General features: G+C 44.9%; 1 protein-coding gene across 1 annotated transcript in view; it reads left to right on the top strand.

The window, feature by feature from the left end:
- Positions 1-8,224: 8,224 nt before the first annotated feature.
- LOC124550602 overlaps positions 8,225-17,487 on the top strand; it is a 1,053,220-nt gene continuing 1,043,957 nt past the window's right edge. Inside the window, exon 1 of the mRNA XM_047125358.1 lies at positions 8,225-8,278. The gene's annotated coding sequence lies outside the window, so the exon portion shown is untranslated. The remainder of the gene's footprint in view (positions 8,279-17,487) is intronic.

Raw genomic sequence — 17,487 nt, forward strand, 5'->3', positions numbered from 1 at the left:
CCAAGTCTTCTGTCAGACAACAAGAGGTAGCGTGTATAGTAACTCGGCAGTCATATATCGAATGAAAAGCCGGTAACATAAACCAGTGAGACAAGATGCTAGGACTTCAGGTGACGTTACTTGAGGAATCTCCGCCCTTCCAACTGAAACATGATTGTTGCTGGAGTCCGGAGATGTGGATGACGAATGGATATTCACCACTGAAGACGTGGTAGCAATTGGAAATTCCATCGGTTAAAAAATAAGCCTTATCTGCGAATAACAACAAACTGTAGAAAGTTCAGCACTAGCTTATCAAATCTGTGACACGCTCTCTCCTATTTTATGACTGTACTAAACGAGCAGCTCTTCTTTGAACTTCTTAGATGCCCTCTGTCCATCCTGTGTGGTAAGTATCCCTTACCACGCAGCAGTACTCCACAGCAGCACTGTTGCATCTTCGAAGTATATTTCGGCTGATAATCTGCCGATTACCTTATCGTGACGCACGTGCGTTTATTCCACAGTATATTTATATCAAGTGAACTGAAATCAATCATCGATTTACGTTGAAGATAATTATGTGGTTATCATTCGAAATGTCGAAAGAGGAAATAGTTTTACCCCGGATGCTCGGCCGAAATATGATAGAATACCAATTTAAATTGTTCGTTACTGCAATCCCTAACAATTTATTTAATACAATAATATACAAAGAATAGTTAATACAATAATACACTGAAGAATGAAAAAGAAAATTGAGAATCTATTAATTACGTTCAGTTGGGCGTAAGGGAAGGTAAAGCACTCCGTCTTCAGGCCACAAGTGGCCCATCGGGACCATCAGACCGCCGTGTCAACCTCAGGTGAGGATGCGGATAGGAGGGGCGTGTCAGCACACAGATTTCCAGGTCGTTATGATGGTTTTATGTGACCGGAGCCGCTACTATTCGGTCGACTAGCTCCTCAATTAGCATCACGAGGCTGAGTGCACCCATAAAAATGGCAACAGCGCATGGCGGCCTGGATGGTCACCCATCCAAGTGCCGGCCACGCCCGACAGTGCTTAACTTTGGTGATCTGACGGGAACCGACGTATCCACTGCGGCAAGGCCATTGCTAGGGAAGGTAAAGGTAAGAGAAATAATCTCACGGTGCGGTTGATAATGGAAGCAGAAATTTGAGCCATACGACTGTGTCCAGGACTGTACGAGAGTCAAGTTACAGCGGAAAGTGGGCATTCGAGAGCGTATGATATTACTGAATAAGAATAGTAGGGTACTTTTCAGATATTGGCCGGTGTACAGATTGATTCGTAAAGTCTACCGCTAGGGATTACAAAGTGTGGCGCCAAGGAGTCCATCAACAGACTGAGGGGCATGTGGCCTGGCAGAGAGATGGGGGAGACACGTCTGAATGGGTCGAGGGCTGGCTGCTAAGAGAGAGCGAGGTCTGTCGCGGCTCACGATCGCCAGAGCACTCTGCAGCCGCCACGTGACCGTTCACAGCCCTCTGATAGGTTACTTGTAGGTACTTTGGAAGCTTACCTCCATCACCTAGCCATTACTGACTAGGAGAATGGTGTGCACATGAACAAGGTGTGGGTTGGCAGTGGCATCTGGTAGTATTCGGCACTGTACCAGTCCAAGCCTGATCGTGACTCTTAAATTAAATGCAGCTACTCAGTACACAGAACGAAAGTTGAAAGGGTAAAAATTTTGTTTAAAAAATAAAGCTTCTCCCACTCAGTCTGTAGGCCCATCACGCACACCTGTAAACTACTGTTCATTTTATACAATCATGATTTTGACTTTGTTGTTTTTATCAAGTGAAAGATGAACTCAAAATTAATAATGCGTACAGATCACACAGTGCAAGGTATAATGGGAAGAACAAAAAGCCATTAAATATTTGAAAACATTACTAACAAGTCACAAAATGTCCGACCTTCCTAAATGACGTGTCATCGTCCAAACAACATATATCTGTTCTTATAAACTCGTCGTCGTATTAGAGTATTTGAGCAAAATTTCCAAGACATAATATGGCTGACACTGAACAACGAATGAACATTAAAAAACTGCTTGGCGTATTTGGCAGCCAGTACACTGCAGTGACCTGCTGTCCTCATGTCCATGTATCAATTGATGTTAACTTTTTTCGAAACTATGGAAGAGGTCGATACAAATTGTCAGCACTACGTGAGCCACATGATCTTTGCTAATGTCGTTGTTACTCTTTATGCCTTGCACTGTATGATCTACAGGGCGTTCCACAATTCATGTCACAAATCTCTCAGGCCCAAATTGCACCGAAAATTTATACAGCTTAACAGGATGTTTCACGATTCCTGTTATACCCTTCTAGAGGCTGTAGAAAGGACTTAGTAGATCAAGTTGTACATAGGAACCTGCGTCCAGAAACAGTTTGTTCCCATATAACAAAGAAAACAATAGCTTCTCCGTCGCGTGCTAGATGTTTCTTACGCAGTTCGCCTGTTATGGTATGCTACCCACTTTCATCAGTGTTACGATGACGATGTCACGTGATGTCTTACTGTTTCCATCTGTCATATTTTCATGCTTCCTGGTGATAGCTCACTTGACATTACGCTGACTAGTGCTACAGTAACAGGGTGCCTGAGTTCACATTCGCATAATACACAGAAATGTTGTTAACTACGGTGAAGCTTGACCGTAATGGAAGAGAAGTTCAATGCCCATACCAAGAGTACTTTCCAAAACGTGTGACTCCATCTCATCTCATATTTGCCAGAGTAGAACAACGGCTGCGGGAAAATTGGAAATTCACAAGCGATAGAGACAACTGTGGTGCTTTAAGAAGGCGACGCACTGTCGTATTGGAATAGGAAATACTTCTTCAACTTGGAGAGAAGTCATTGACGAGTACTCGAGGCACTAAATTTCACTTGCATGTCTCACTCGTCTGTATGACGTATTCTGCGTGAACGGCCTCTCCACCCACATCACACTCAAGAAGATACACACCATGCTCCCGGCGGATTTTGTGCCACGTGTCTCTGAACTTGGTTTTTACACCGGTGTGTGGATTTTTCTCAGTTTCCAAGGAGAATTTTGTTCACCGACAGCGCATTTCAACACGGAAGGTATTTTGAGCGCTCTAAATAGCCACTTTTAGGATCAAGAAAACTCAAAACCCGAATGTATAAGCCGGCCGGAGTGGCCGTGCGGTTCTAGGCGCTATAGTCTGGAGCCGAGCGACCGCTACGTTCGCAGGTTCGATTTCTGCGTCGGGCATGGATATGTGTGATATCCTTAGGTTAGTTAGGTTTAATTAGTTCTAAGTTCTAGGCGACTGATGACCTCAGAAGTTAAGTCGCATAGTGCTCAGTGCCATTTTTGAACCCAAATGTATACGAAAATTTCAGCACACGTTCGTCACCATTGTCTCGGCAGATTTTTGCGGTGGTCGTGTGATGGGTCCGTACGTCCTTCCTCCCCAACTAAAGGGTGCTAAATGCTTGATATTCCTCCAACAAATCTTGGTGGAGTTCTTGGAAGATGTGCTGTTGGACGTTCGGCACGAATTGTGGGTGAAGCATGATAGCGCGGCAGTATATTTTGCAGTTCGCCCCCGAAACCACATGAACGTAGTCTACGGACACAGGTGGATCGGTCGAGGTGGACCACATGCTTGGCCACCAAGATCCCTTGATTTAACCCCTTTGGATATTTTTTGTGGGGTCAGATGACGTCTTGTTTATGAGAACCCTGTTCAGGCGGAGGAAGATCTGATTGCACGGATCATGGCTGCACAGTTATGATTAACGATACACCACGCATGTTGGGAAGAGTTTATGCGAACTTACTGCGCAGAAACACTGTGTGCACCGAAATCGGTGGTCGTCATATCGAACAGCTGTTGTAATATCACATAAACAGAAGTGAAATCTGTACATATTGTTTTCCTTGTAATGTGTAAAGGAACCGTTTCGAGACAAGCGTTCCTATTACATTACATCTATCGTTTTTTTTTGTACTCAGATACACGGATATTGTACAATTCTAATGGAGACAGAGTTATGAACATTAATCCTTGTGAAGATATTCATCGATGGAGTAGAGGGAGTTGGCCAACGGGAGGTTCTTTAATTCACCCTGAAACCGATCTTACAAGACCTTTGATAGGCTCTGGTAAGTTATTGAATGTATGAGTACCCATGTATTTGACTCCTTTTTGAAGTAATGTTAAGGTTTTATAGTCCTTATACAGATTGTTTTTGGTTCTGGTATTATAATCATGTTTTGCACTATTTTGTGTAAAAAAAGACTTGGAAATGACAAAGGACATCAGTGAGTATATGTACTGAGAAGTAGTAGTTAGAATACCAAGTTTCTTAAGGAGGTCTCTGCATGATGATCTAGGACTGACATCAGATATAATTCTAATGACTCGTTTCTGGCCGATGGAAGTGGCCGTGCGGTTAAAGGCGAAGCCTTGGAACCCCTGCTCCAGGGCATGCGCCAACGTTTGGAAGGCATGGCTGTGCAAGGCCACCGTTTTTGTTGTACAGCCTACGCAGACGACATAGTACTATATTTGCGCAGTGAAGATGAAGTACGAGCAGCACTGACATGGGTGGCGACTTACGGCGAAGCGTCGGGGAGCTGCCTCAACGTGTCAAAATCCAAGGTCCTGCTCATTGGTGAGGGCTTGCCGGAGAGATGCGCTGCCCCCCTTAGTGTCGCCGCCACCATACGGTGTCTTGGACTTGATTTCACAGCAGACCTGCGCCGCTCAGCGGCTATCAATGGTAGACGCTTGCTACAGACAATCAGAACAAATCTCGCAGATCACCGGCTACGAGCTCTCGACGTTATCCAACGCGCGCAATACGTGAACATGTATCATGCTTCCCGAATACCACAGGTGGCTCAAGTACTACCAGTCCCAAATCTCCTGGCGCGACGACTGTTGATGGCTTTCGGTTCCTTCGTCAGCTCGGGGATGTTATTCAAGGTGCAGTATGAATCCCTTGCACTGCCACGAGATCGTGGCGGGGTGGGACTCATCCACGTGCCGACTCGTGTCAAGGCACTATACGTCAGCTCCCAACTCAAACTTTGGCATCGTTGCCCGCAGAGCCTTACTAGCCTCCTGCTTCACAACTTTGCACCGGCCTCCTTGTCCGCCCCAGTATTGATATCGACCATTCCAACCCCCTTTTATTACATCCAACGATTTTTCCTGGAGTTCAGTTATATCTACCGGTCCTTACCACTTCCACGTTTGTACCTCACGAAAACAGTCTCCGAATTGTTACAACAGTGCCGCCCGTCCAACCCCATCGAACGTAAGTATCCACAGTACGTGTGGCGACACATATGGAAGGCGATCCATGCGCGTTTTCTCGAATCAGACGTTCAATCAGCGTGGTACATCACCGTGAATGGCAAACAAGTTAACCGAGATCGTCTGCACCGCATCCATCTCGCCGATTCATCCGTCTGCACCCACTGTGGCGTGGATGACACGGATGTCCACCGGTTCCACTGTGGCACAGCGCTAGACGTCTGGACACTTGCGCGGCGAATTTTGGCGTTTCTTACTCGCCAGACACCGGCTCAGATCGACGTCCACATGCTTTTGTACCCCGATAAGACTTTCTACCCCTCCGCCAAAACTAACTCTGTGAATTGGATCTGTGGCCACACGATCCGCTATCTTTTTACTTCAGGCGACAAGTCTACGATAGGATATTGGACTTATCTCAACGAACGTCACTGCGTCCTGATACGCAACCCACGCTACAAACAATATTTTTCTAATTTCTTACGGAGCACTTTCGATGACCCACCTAGTAGCTGGAACGTCCAAGCCCTGAGAAGCTGAAAACTGTATAAAACGAACCGAACTGAATAGATCTGCTACCCAGAACTCACGCCTACGCCATGAGAAGACACGTTTGGACGAGCTGGCATGCTGTAGGCGGATACACTTCAGGAGCTCCTGTAAGAACTAGACTTTAACTACAAGTCGCATGACGACTTAAAAAGCTTTTCCTTATTTCTTCCTCATAGTTTGTTATTCAAGGAAAAAGAAATTTGATTTTGGCTTTGAGAAAAAAAAATTTTTTTGTTCCAAAGGATTGCTTCTTCGCCAACAAGACGAAGGACACTCATTTTTGTTTACTGGAAGGAGAAACCAGTATAATCGGAGTCTTTGTTTTCTTTCAAAAAAAAAAAAAAAAAAAAAACTTTTCCTTATTTATTCCTCACAATTTGTTCTTAAAGGAAAAAGAAATTTGATTTTGGCTTTGAGAAACTGTTTTTTTGTTCCAAAAGATTGCTTCTTCTCCAACAAGACGAAGGAGACTGAAACATAAAAAAAAAAAAATAAATAAATAAATAAATAAAAAAAAATATATAATAAAAAAAGGGGTAGCGCAAAAAAAAAAAAAATAAAAATAAAAAAAAAAAAAAGGCGCTGCAGTCTGGAACTGCAAGATCGCTACGGTCGCAGGTTCGAATCCTGCCTCGGGCATGGATGTTTGTGATGTCCTTAGGTTAGTTAGGTTTAACTAGTTCTAAGTTCTAGGAGACTAATGACCTCAGCAGTTGAGTCCCATAGTGCTCAGAGCCATTTGAGCCAACTCGTTTCTGAATTTTGAAAACGGTCTCTTTGTGAGAGGAGTTTCCCTAAAAGATGATTTTATAGTGAATGGAAGTAGGCCGAATAAACTAATTTCTTCATTTTTAAATCACCTGTTTCTGCTATCACGCGTACTGCAAATGTAGCTGAACTAAGGCGTTTCATTGAGTCTAGAGTGTGAGCTTTCCAATTTAGGTCGTGGTCAATTTGTGGCCCTAAAAATTTGACACTGTCTACAGATTTAATTTCATTGTTTGAATACATTATACTTATAGGGTCAGGTATTCTTTATGAGGTACTAAACTTTATGTACTGGGTCTTGTCAAAATTCAGTGACAATCCATTTGCTGTGAATCACCCATTGACACAAATATTTCATTAGCTGATTGCTCTGTGAGATCATGTAAAACTTGATCTACTTAGTGCCCTCTATAACCTCTAGAAGTGTGTATCATGAATCGTGAAACCCCCTTTATAAGCTGTATTAATTCTCAATTCAACTTGCACCTGAGAATTTTTTAAATCAGAATTGATGGTTGTGTGAAATAAATGAACAGTCCTTTACAGTCATAGGGCAGAAATTCCTTAAAAAAAGAGAAAAACGTTGGTGGCTCTCTTATTTGTCCCTGTCCTGTACAAGATACCTTGACGTCCACTGCCAGTGTATGCGTTTATTTCCTTTCTCGATGTGGCTCTTGCGCCCAGTGTCTCCCTTAGGTGAAGCTACAGTTCTGCCTTCTGGCCCTGGACCGGCGTGTCACCCTTTGCCAGTGACGCCATTGATTGCAGTATAGAGGCGCGTGTACTCAACACAGCGCTATGCTGGTCATTGTCGGGTTCCTTGACCTTGGAACCTCTGCTGTCGGCCGAGTAGCTTCTCAGTTGGCCTTATGAGGTTGAGTGCACCCCTACCAGCCCTCTCCTCAAGCAAAAATACCTGGCAGTTACAGGACGCTTGGCACACAGCTGCGCTGACCAGTCGGCTATGAAATTGAAATTTGTGGTAAGGTCTTATGGGACCAAATGCTGAGGTCATCGGCCCACAATCTTACTCACAACTTACGCTAAGGACAAGACACACACCCATGTTCGAGGGAGGACTCGAACCTCCGACGGCGGTGAGCAGCGCGGGTCGTGACAAGACGCCCTAGACAGCGCGGCCATCCCGCGCGGCACTCAGTGTGTGGCGGACAGTATCCTCCCTAAGTTATCATATTTTCTCTCTCTGAACTGATGCTGTGACAGTAGTCGTAGATATCGATCTCTTGACAGAGTTCCACTACTGCAGCGCCCACAGATTCTGCCGAACCACTCGTCTACGTGAAGAACGTGAACAGCAGCCGCCAGCAGGGCAGACGCGCCATCTCCCTGCGTCGCTGCGGGTCCCACTCCGCCCCCGTGGCTCGCAGGCGACGTCTACGTGCGCGTCGCCTCGGCGGCTGCCGCCCCCGGTGCTTTGTCGCGCTTTCCTTTTTAGGTAGGCTGCAGCGCGGCGCCCAGGTGGGAGTCGTCGTCTGGAGCAGCGGCGGAGGGGGGGATGGGGTGCAGAGGGGAGGGGGGAGGCGGCTGCGTTGCCACGCGGCGACCGGCGGCGCTCGCGTCAGTGCGAGCCCGGCTGCCGAGCTGAGAGGTGGCGTGACGACCGCACGCGCTGCCGCCTGCCCACGTGAGTACACACGCCGCGCACCTGCTGCGTCTACCCGCCGCAGGCAAAGCTGCTGCAGCGCGGCAACTCCTCTCTCAGCTCGTGCACTGTCGCAAGGAAATGTTGCCATCAATTGACCCGCAACGGCGTTTGTTTACCAAACACTGAACGAGGCGCACGGCAATGAGCAGGCGTGAGCCTCTGTCTGACTAACGACAACGATTTACGGCGAATGAAAGAAAACACGTGCGGGGCTCATAAACGAGGTGGAAGAGAGATGTACCTGGAAACTTGCTTGCCACGTGGTGGTCATTGCCGCCCAGCTGTCATCAGGCGTTTGTGTAAGGAGGAGGATCTTGATGCGTACCTTCATTTATTTCTCATCGTACCTCTCAGAAGTTTCTCATAACATACTTGCGAGATCTGAACCATTTCGTTTCTCTTCTACACTGGTACGCAGTCATCTGCGCTCCTGCGTTTACACGCGCCTAACTTAAAATCGTATTTTGCAAGCTAATGGCAGTTGTCTTTTGCAATCGGACTGCTTCACCACGAAGGTGGTTTAGTGACATCCAAAGAAGCGGGAATTATACTTAAGGCCAAACGTCTTGTCAAAAAATGGTGATAGTCACAGCAAGGGATGGGGGTAAACAACTGATATTGTCAAGAAATGAAAAATGATTAACAGTATTTGCTAACGGAGTTAAGGCGCACTTTCATTGCCACTGAAGTTAAGCGAGCTAATATTATGACGATACTTGAAATCAGTATGAAGTTTATTTAATCGTATGGCTAGGGCCCCCCGCCGGGCAGGCCGTTCGCTGGGTGTCGGTCTTTCAATTTGACGCCACTTCGGCGAGCTGCAGTCGATAAAGATGATGGGATGATGATGACAGTAAAACACCCTAGTTCCTGGGCGGAGAAAATTCCCCGACCCAGCCGGGAATCGAACCCGGGTCCAGAGGATTCACAATCCGTCACGATGAGTATGAAGTAATACCTGCTTAACGATAAGTAAGTAATAGTTAAATCAATTCGCTGTGGTAAACTTTTAAAGTATCTGGAGTCGGAGTTAGCGAAAAGTTATACAGATACAGCTAGAACTTTTTATTTCTAATAAAATTGATGCAAATATATTCCACATAACGGTATGTACACTGCTTATCCTGGTTGTAACAGTACTGAGGAATACATCGGAAGGTGGTGCACCGACCATTGATCATTTTTCTGCCATCTACTTTCTAGATTTCTTTTCCTTTAATGTGACAATGGATACTATTCTGGCGCGTAAACTTCTAGAGCCCGGCGCATTTTGAGCTATATATGCTGTAAGAGCAACTCTTGCTTTTTGATAACGAAGAAGTGAATGAGTAAATGTTTGAGCCCTACGCCGCCCGACGATCGAGCAGAGGAACGTTTGAACGCTTTGTCGACTTCGTGAAAGTTATAGTAGAGGTGCAGTCATACGAGACCGTGTCGCATTGGCTTACCACTCGATGCGGACGTGTTCTTTTTGTGTCGTCGCACTCTTCGGAACAAGTGAGGGACCTGGAATGAGTGTAGTGCCCACGACTGGGACCGCGGAATGAGGAGCGCAGCACGCGTCCGGTCGCCGCTCGCGCTGACGTTGAGGCGCTGGGCGCAACGCCCCCGCAGCCGGCGCGACGCCCTCTCTGCGAACGCCGGCGTAAACAAAGGCGCTCCGCGACTCGCGTGGGCGGCGGAGGGGACGACGTGCGGTGCCGTCTGTTGTCAGCGGAGTTTCTGTGACGTGGTAACCAATCGCCGGAGACCTGCGCGTGTGCGTATAAAAGCAACAATATTGACTTTGCGGATAAAACCCCGTGCCGATACAGACGTTTACGGGCGTATCTGTGGATATCCGCAATAATGCTTACTCTGTGGTTAAAAGTTAAAAGGCAGTGTCAATATCACGATTTTGATCCATTTTTGTGATACAAACGATCAATAATACGATGCACTGTTTACATTTGGCTTTTATGCGCAGGTACACGTACCGTATGGTAAAAGTGCAACTACTCTTAGAGGTCTAGCGTGACAGCGTAACTAGGTAGATATCTAATGCGGAACTGATATACAATGGGGAAAAAATTAGGTCCAATTCCGGCCACCAGGTGCAAATCTGGCGCTGTCAATGCAAGAAAACCAATTAGAAATTTCCATATGTAATGGTTTAGGAAAGGGACGTGGGAAGAAAAGCTCAAAAAATTGGGAAAGGCCTATTGTTGATTTTGTTATTGACAGGTGCTTACACAATTTGATCAATATGAGCACCAGAGATATCGGTGAAATGCTGTACACCGCCAGATTTGCATTCGTGGCTAAAACTGGAAATAATTTTTTCCAGGGTAAATCGGCTCCGCTTTATCGCATTAGCATATCTACCAGGTTTCACTGCCATACGGTACTTACAAGCCACTCTCTGTTAAGTAGCTGCACTCTAATTATAACCACACCATAGATCTTGCTCCTGTCGTATAGGCAGTTGCCGTACGTCTCAGTCATCCCTTTTTAGTTGTCATTAACGGCTGTCTCTTACTTAATTACCGAAAGTTGCCGTAAAAAGATGAGAAGGCTGCTGAAAACTCCATCCGTTGGAAACTTTGCTCCATGGCCTGACTCCCATTTGTGAATCACATGCGACGTAAGTATAAAATCAGTATATCTACGTTTCTCTTAAATGTACTGACTGGAACTCAACGAAGTACTTATTACAGCGATGAGTGTATCACGTTAAGATGATATAAAATTATGGGGACTTAGCATACATTTGATAAGCAAAGTGTATGACAAGCATTTAACAATAGGCAAGATAGGACAACATTTAATATTGTTTCATCTGACTTCTCTCTGTTGAGGGAAATATTCTGCAGAAAATTTGTTACTATTTATTTCAGTAATTATGACAGAAACTTGTAACTTAAGGGACGTACCAACAATATGACAATTCACTTTGTATTAAAATATCACGATCGGCCTCTTCTTGCTTAGCCTATGGAGTGTAAATTACGAGGTCAGATCTTAGAGGATGAAAATTGAGGCCAGGCGTAAGCCCACCGCCAGAGCTCCAGCGCACTTGGTGTACAACATTTTAATATCCACGGACGTGGATGTCAATAGCAGACTTGCGGATGTGGCTAACATTTTTCTGCTCCGCACAGACCTCTACCCATCACTCTGTTAGGCTTTTCTGTGCTAATCTTGTACCAACTGAATTCTGCACAATTTGTGGAGAATGTTTATTTGATGCAGCATTAATAGCGATTAAGCAGGTGGAAAAGAAGCGTTAGAGCGTATGTTGTTTATTGATTTTGTTATCTGAGTACTGTGAAATCTCTAGAAAAGAGCAAATACGAAAGAGATATAAGGGGCAACCAAAAAGTTCCCATTCGAAGGCCATAAAGTCCAGAATCGATATGCCAATTAGGCAAAAGGCCATGAGCACTAAGGAAATCATCCAGCCGACGCATTTGGTACCCGTTTGGTAATACAAAGTGTTGAAACTTCCTGCAGATCAAAACTGTGTGCCGGACCGAGACTCGAACTCGGGACCTTTGCCTTTCGCGGGCAAGTGCTCTACCAAATGAGCTACCCAAGTACGACTCACGCCCTGTCCTCACAGCTTTACTTCTGCCAGTACCTCGTCTCCTACCTTCCAAAGCTGTGAGGACGGGGCGTAAGTCGTGCTTGGGTAGCTCAGTTGGTAGAGCACTTGCCCGCGAAAGGAAAAGATCCCGAGTTCGAGTCTCGGTCCGGCACACAGTTTTTATCTGCCAGGAAGTTTCATATCAGCACATACTCCGCTGCAGAGTGAAAATCTCATTCTGGAATACAAAGTGTTCTGCTGCGTGAAGAAGTTCGTTACTGCCTCCTACACATGCACGCCCTAAAGGAATCGTCGACCCGACAACGCCTTTTTTAAAGGACCGAAGGCTTGATAATCGCCTGGAGAGAGAACGGGGCTATGGAGCGGATGCTCGAGTGTCTTCCTCTTCAGTTCACTGGCCTCCCAGACCGACCAGCGTCTTGTGTCCAGTCGCAATCAGCGCGGAACTTGCCACGCCATTCCAGAAAGGTGATTTTCGATCAACATGCTGCTTCGCACACATTCTTCATTCTCCGATGGATGTCTACCGGCATTTGTCCTTCAACAACCAAGAAAAGAACAACAGCACGTTGCTTCTGTTTGGACGCATTTGGTAATAACTTCGCCATAGTGCACCTTTTAGTATTTACTGCACGCGCTTCGGAAGGACACCAATGCTACACTTACCTATTGCTTAAAAGTCGATGCTTATATTCCTTCATTGGAGTCGCGCTACGTTGCACATACGAGTACTCCGCGGAAAGTTTTTGATCGACCGTTATATATACCCAGGTTTGTGATCGTCTTCAGGATATTTTGGCAGGTAGTGACCAAGACTTGCTTTCGCACAGAGACACTCATCAGCAGACACATCTGGTTTCTCTGCATTCACAGAGACTTGTGATAGGGTTATTAATGTTCATTTTATGCAGCAATAACATGTCAGATGTTCTTACTTATATTCTTAAACTTTCCAAGCGTGATTGTTGTTTATGAGAAAATAAAATAAAAAAGGAAAGAAACCCGAAGGAATTCTCCGAATGTGACGGAAATCGATAGATGTAACGTACTTGTGCAACAAACAAATGAAGAAATGGTCGAGCGGGTCTAGGCGCTTCAGTCCGGAACCGCGCGACTGCTACGGTCGCAGGTTCGAATCCTGCCTCGGGCATGGATGTGTGTGATGTCCTTAGGTTGGTTAGGTTTAAGTAGTTCTAAGTTCTAGGGGACTGATGACCTCAGATGTTAAGTCCCATAGTGCTCAGAGCCATTTGAACCATTTGAATTTTGAGTTCCGATGACCAGTGCTACAGGACGGCGATTCAATTGAGACGTCGTTAGTTTTGCATCCTAAAGCGACATCCCCTATTTCCCAAGACGCTCGTCTGTTCAAGTTTAGAAGAGCTATCATTCCTGCAGTGTTTTGGACAGTCGCAGCGGTGTGGGGAGCTATCGGGTGTTACTTTAGGTCACGCTAGTGGTTACCGAGGCTACTCTGACGGCAATGGTACGTCACGAACATACTTCAACTCCATGTGTTATATCTCATGCGACAGTATCGCGCTGCCATTTCTTCAACAAGATAATGCTTGTCCACACATGGCGCATGTGTCTATGAATGTGTGACGATGAGGTACATCCAGCAAGATCCGCATATCTGTCCGTGACAGAAGATGTGTGGGACCAGTCATAACGTCAAAATCGTCTCAGTGTCAGTATCCGGGACCAGTTACAACAGATGTATTCCAGCTAGCCTCAGAAGAGGATAAAACGACTTTATGGAACCCTTTTCAACCGAATCCAGACTAGACAGGGTGCAACATCACACTGATAAGTTGACTCAAGTTCCCAAGTTCTCTGTAAATTGGACTATTTTGTAATCCCTGAAATAACATCACTCAGCTTCTCTACCAGTGAAGTTTCGTCTCGTTTCCCCCTCTCCTTCTGGGTGGTTCTCTTTTCTTGTAAGGCAGTGTATTTTGCGTTTGTTACTGTTTCCCGTGATTGATCTCATGTAATGTAATGGAACAGTAGTGGTTAGTTCCGAATATTTATGTACGTTACATTTATTTATTTAGAGGTTCGAATACTATTCCTTGCACCAGCCATTGATTCTCTGAAGATCTTCCTGCGTTCCTGTATAATTTTTTGGCGTTCACATACTTCTGTATACGACGAATTGGTTTCGCATTTCGCCCCTCCATCACCATCACCACCACCACCACCACCCATATTGGTTTCTTCAGATTTCCGCTAGCTTACTCATCCTTTTCCAATGAGCAGAGTAGGACAAAGTATAGGTCCAGTTTCAAATCCCGATCGGTGTGAAACACATTTTTAATCGATCAGGAAATTTCATTTCTTCTGCCATTCCGCTGCAGTATGTTTCATACGGAAATTTTGGATTGGTTTTAATAAATGTTCAGTGGAATTTGTCTTCTATGTTTTTCATTATCCTCTGATAATTTGCTGCTGTTGTAAAACTCAAGAAAAATTCTTTCCTGCTGTCTGTAGACGGAATAAAAAAGGAATAGTTTTAGCGTACTGCAAGTTTGATAAGCGTGTTGTAACTTCCAGCTAGAAGCGAACACAGACGAGTTTTTCGTTCTTCTCGGAGTTAAAATTATATGAAGAAGCTTTGACTTTGTGTAGGAAAGAAACACGAGTCATAATCTGCAGAGAGAATGGCACGGGCGTACAATTCACAGGGAAGACAATGATTTTTAAGACCTTATGGGTACGTACATTACGAATTTGAGGACATGCAATCCTTAAAACTAAAAACTTGAGGATTGTACATTCAGTCATTTACATTGAAACTTTCTGTTCCACCCTGTGGGCTACGCATACTAATGCTGCGTTCATATTACTAACCTATGTGACCAGATGTACTGGAACAGACGTAACATTTCCTAGAGTTTCGTGGGACGTATAAACCAACAGTTTGTGACATTTAGTAGCAGCGCTCTCGAACCACGCCTCGGTACAACAACTGCATCCTGCGCACCTGGAGGAGTAGGGAGTGCGGAAAACAGTTACCCAGGGCAAAGCGCATCCACAAACAGCTGCCCCTTCTAGGGATAAGATTCAGCATTTCCAGTGAACACTTTTCCATTTGCCACCCTAGTTCCGAAATTGAATCAAGCCACTGATACCTCCTCTTGCACTTTAGACAATGGCTTGTTAATCAGTGGTTTAGAGATAGCGTGTAACTCAGGACTGTCTTGTCAACTGGGTCTGTTCTCGAGAGAACTATGTAGGCGGGTTGAGGGATCTAGTCTAACGTTGGGGTTGGAAGTGAACGGCGAAGTCGTGGAAAAATCAAGTAGGTTTGTAGAAAACTGAAGCAGCTAATAAATACTTTCCATTTACATTTACATTAGTTCTTCGCAAGCCACTTTATGGCGTGTAGCGGAGGGTACTTTGTATAGCGGGAAGGATGGCTGTTGGTAAGTCTGCGTGAGAGCTCCAATCTCTGTAATTTTGTCTTCGTGGTTATTTCACGAGACATACACAGGAGGCAGCAATATACTACTTGATTCTTCTACGAAAGAGTACGCTCATGGAATTTTAACGGCAAACTACGCTAGTATGTTCAACTCATCTCTTGCAACGTCTGCCCTTACTGAACTAACTTGTGACGAAACGCCCTGCTGTTCTTTGGATCTTCTCTATTTCCTATTTCAATACTGTTTGGAACAGATTCTATTAACAAGAGATTTTCAAGTCTCGGTTGAACGAAGCTTTCGTGAGTTAACTTCTTCGTTGGTGGTCTACACTTCCAGAGGTTTCTTAATAAATCTCAATCTGGAATCTGCCTTTCTTGCGGTCGTTCCAATTTAAAGTGTTCCAAACATGTACTGCCAGATGTTTCATGGATGTGATTGCTTCAACTGGTTGTTCTGAAGTCGTGTAATCATATGATAAAGTGTCTTTCCGCCTATTTATTCGCGATGCGTCAGTTTTGTAAATGTTAAGGTTCAACTACCAATCGCTGCAGATCTTCCTGCATTTCGATACAATTTGGTAGCGTTGCAGCAGCATCATCTGCGAAAAGCCTCATGGAATTTGCGACGTTATCCACCCACTCACTTACATATATTGTGAGAAGTAATGGTACTACAACACTCTCTTGGTGTACGCCCAAGCTACTTTTACACCCAAAGAGTTCTCTCCGTTAAGAATGACGTGTTATTTGCTAGAACTCTTGAGACGAGTTGTTTTTTCTTCATTAGGCCACTGTACAGAATTGTGTCGAACATCTTGTGGAATTGAAGGACCGCGGCATCGAGCTGGCCGCCGGTATCTACAGACTTCTGCACGACCAGAGCATCGTGGGCTTGTTTGCGAACCCCTGGTTGATTCTTACAGAGGAGATTTCTGGTTCCAGTAAGCTCATAATACCCAAGTATAAGATGTAGTCTAAAATTCTGGATCACACTGACGTCAGAGTAACGCGCTTATGGCTAAGTGACCCTGTTCGACGATCCTTCTTGAAAACGGGAATGAGATGCGCATTTATCAGTTCCCTAGGAACACTTCCGTTCATCCAGCGACCTACCGTTGGCTACTGCTGGAAGGGGAGCAAGATCTTTCTGATAGCTTATTCAGAATGGTTTTACTATGATATCAGTTGTAGTGGCCTTGCCTCTGCTGAAAATTTTGATTTTCTTGCGACAGTTGAAAGGATGACCAGCAGTACGATAACTGATGTGTGTTCATGGTGTACAGAGAACAGTGCAGTAAAAATTACTACTTTGATAATTCATAATGAGGAACCTAAAATCAACTGAATGTAAGATTGCTGCAGTTTCTCTACTTTATATTACATCAAGTTAAATATAAAGAACAGTACAGTGATGCTTAACCGTTAATATCAAAAAGATGTGATGTGCAAGTTTCTCCATTCCGTAGAGTAATTGTCCGCAGTGGCTGGAGAATTGTGCGCTTGATGTGGGAATCGTATTATAAATATATAGGGGAAAAGTAACCGCCACATACGTTATCTACCAATTTCGAAATTCGAAATTCGAATAATGTAACGTGGAATGTGCAATCACTTTCATTTTCCCATTTCAAATAATTATTAAGAGCGCTCATTTCTTGGGTAAGCGGTAATTACAAACATAGCTTGGAGTGTCTTCACCAGTAGATGCAGCATGATTCCAAGCAGACTGCTCAACACCGCTATACTACAATTCCTCGTCTTTACCGACTTCTCAACAGATGTAATATAACAAATCAATGTGTGGATAGTGATTTCAATGCGCTACTAAACTGGTTACTGCAGTCATCATCACAAATGCTGGAAACATCCGGTAACTCCCACGACTCTGGTACTCCCTCCTTACTTCTGGTTTCATTCTTCTTGTTTATGGCTGTTCCTCCGTAAAGCACTCACGTAAAGCTATCCCAATCTTGTTCTTCAAAGCAATCTGTTGTTTCATTTCATTCCTCACTTTCTTCTTCATTTCAGCTTCCTGCAGCTGATTTTTCACGGGGGAGCGCATCTATTTTCTTTCAGCGCACCATTACCCCAGTCTACCATTACGCGCGCCGGCCGTGTGGCCGAGCGGTTCTAGACGCTTCAGTCTGGGACTGTGCGACCGCTACGGTCGCAGGT

Source organism: Schistocerca americana, chromosome 1 (genome assembly GCF_021461395.2).
Source record: "Schistocerca americana isolate TAMUIC-IGC-003095 chromosome 1, iqSchAmer2.1, whole genome shotgun sequence".
NCBI classification, from domain to species: domain Eukaryota; kingdom Metazoa; phylum Arthropoda; class Insecta; order Orthoptera; family Acrididae; genus Schistocerca; species Schistocerca americana.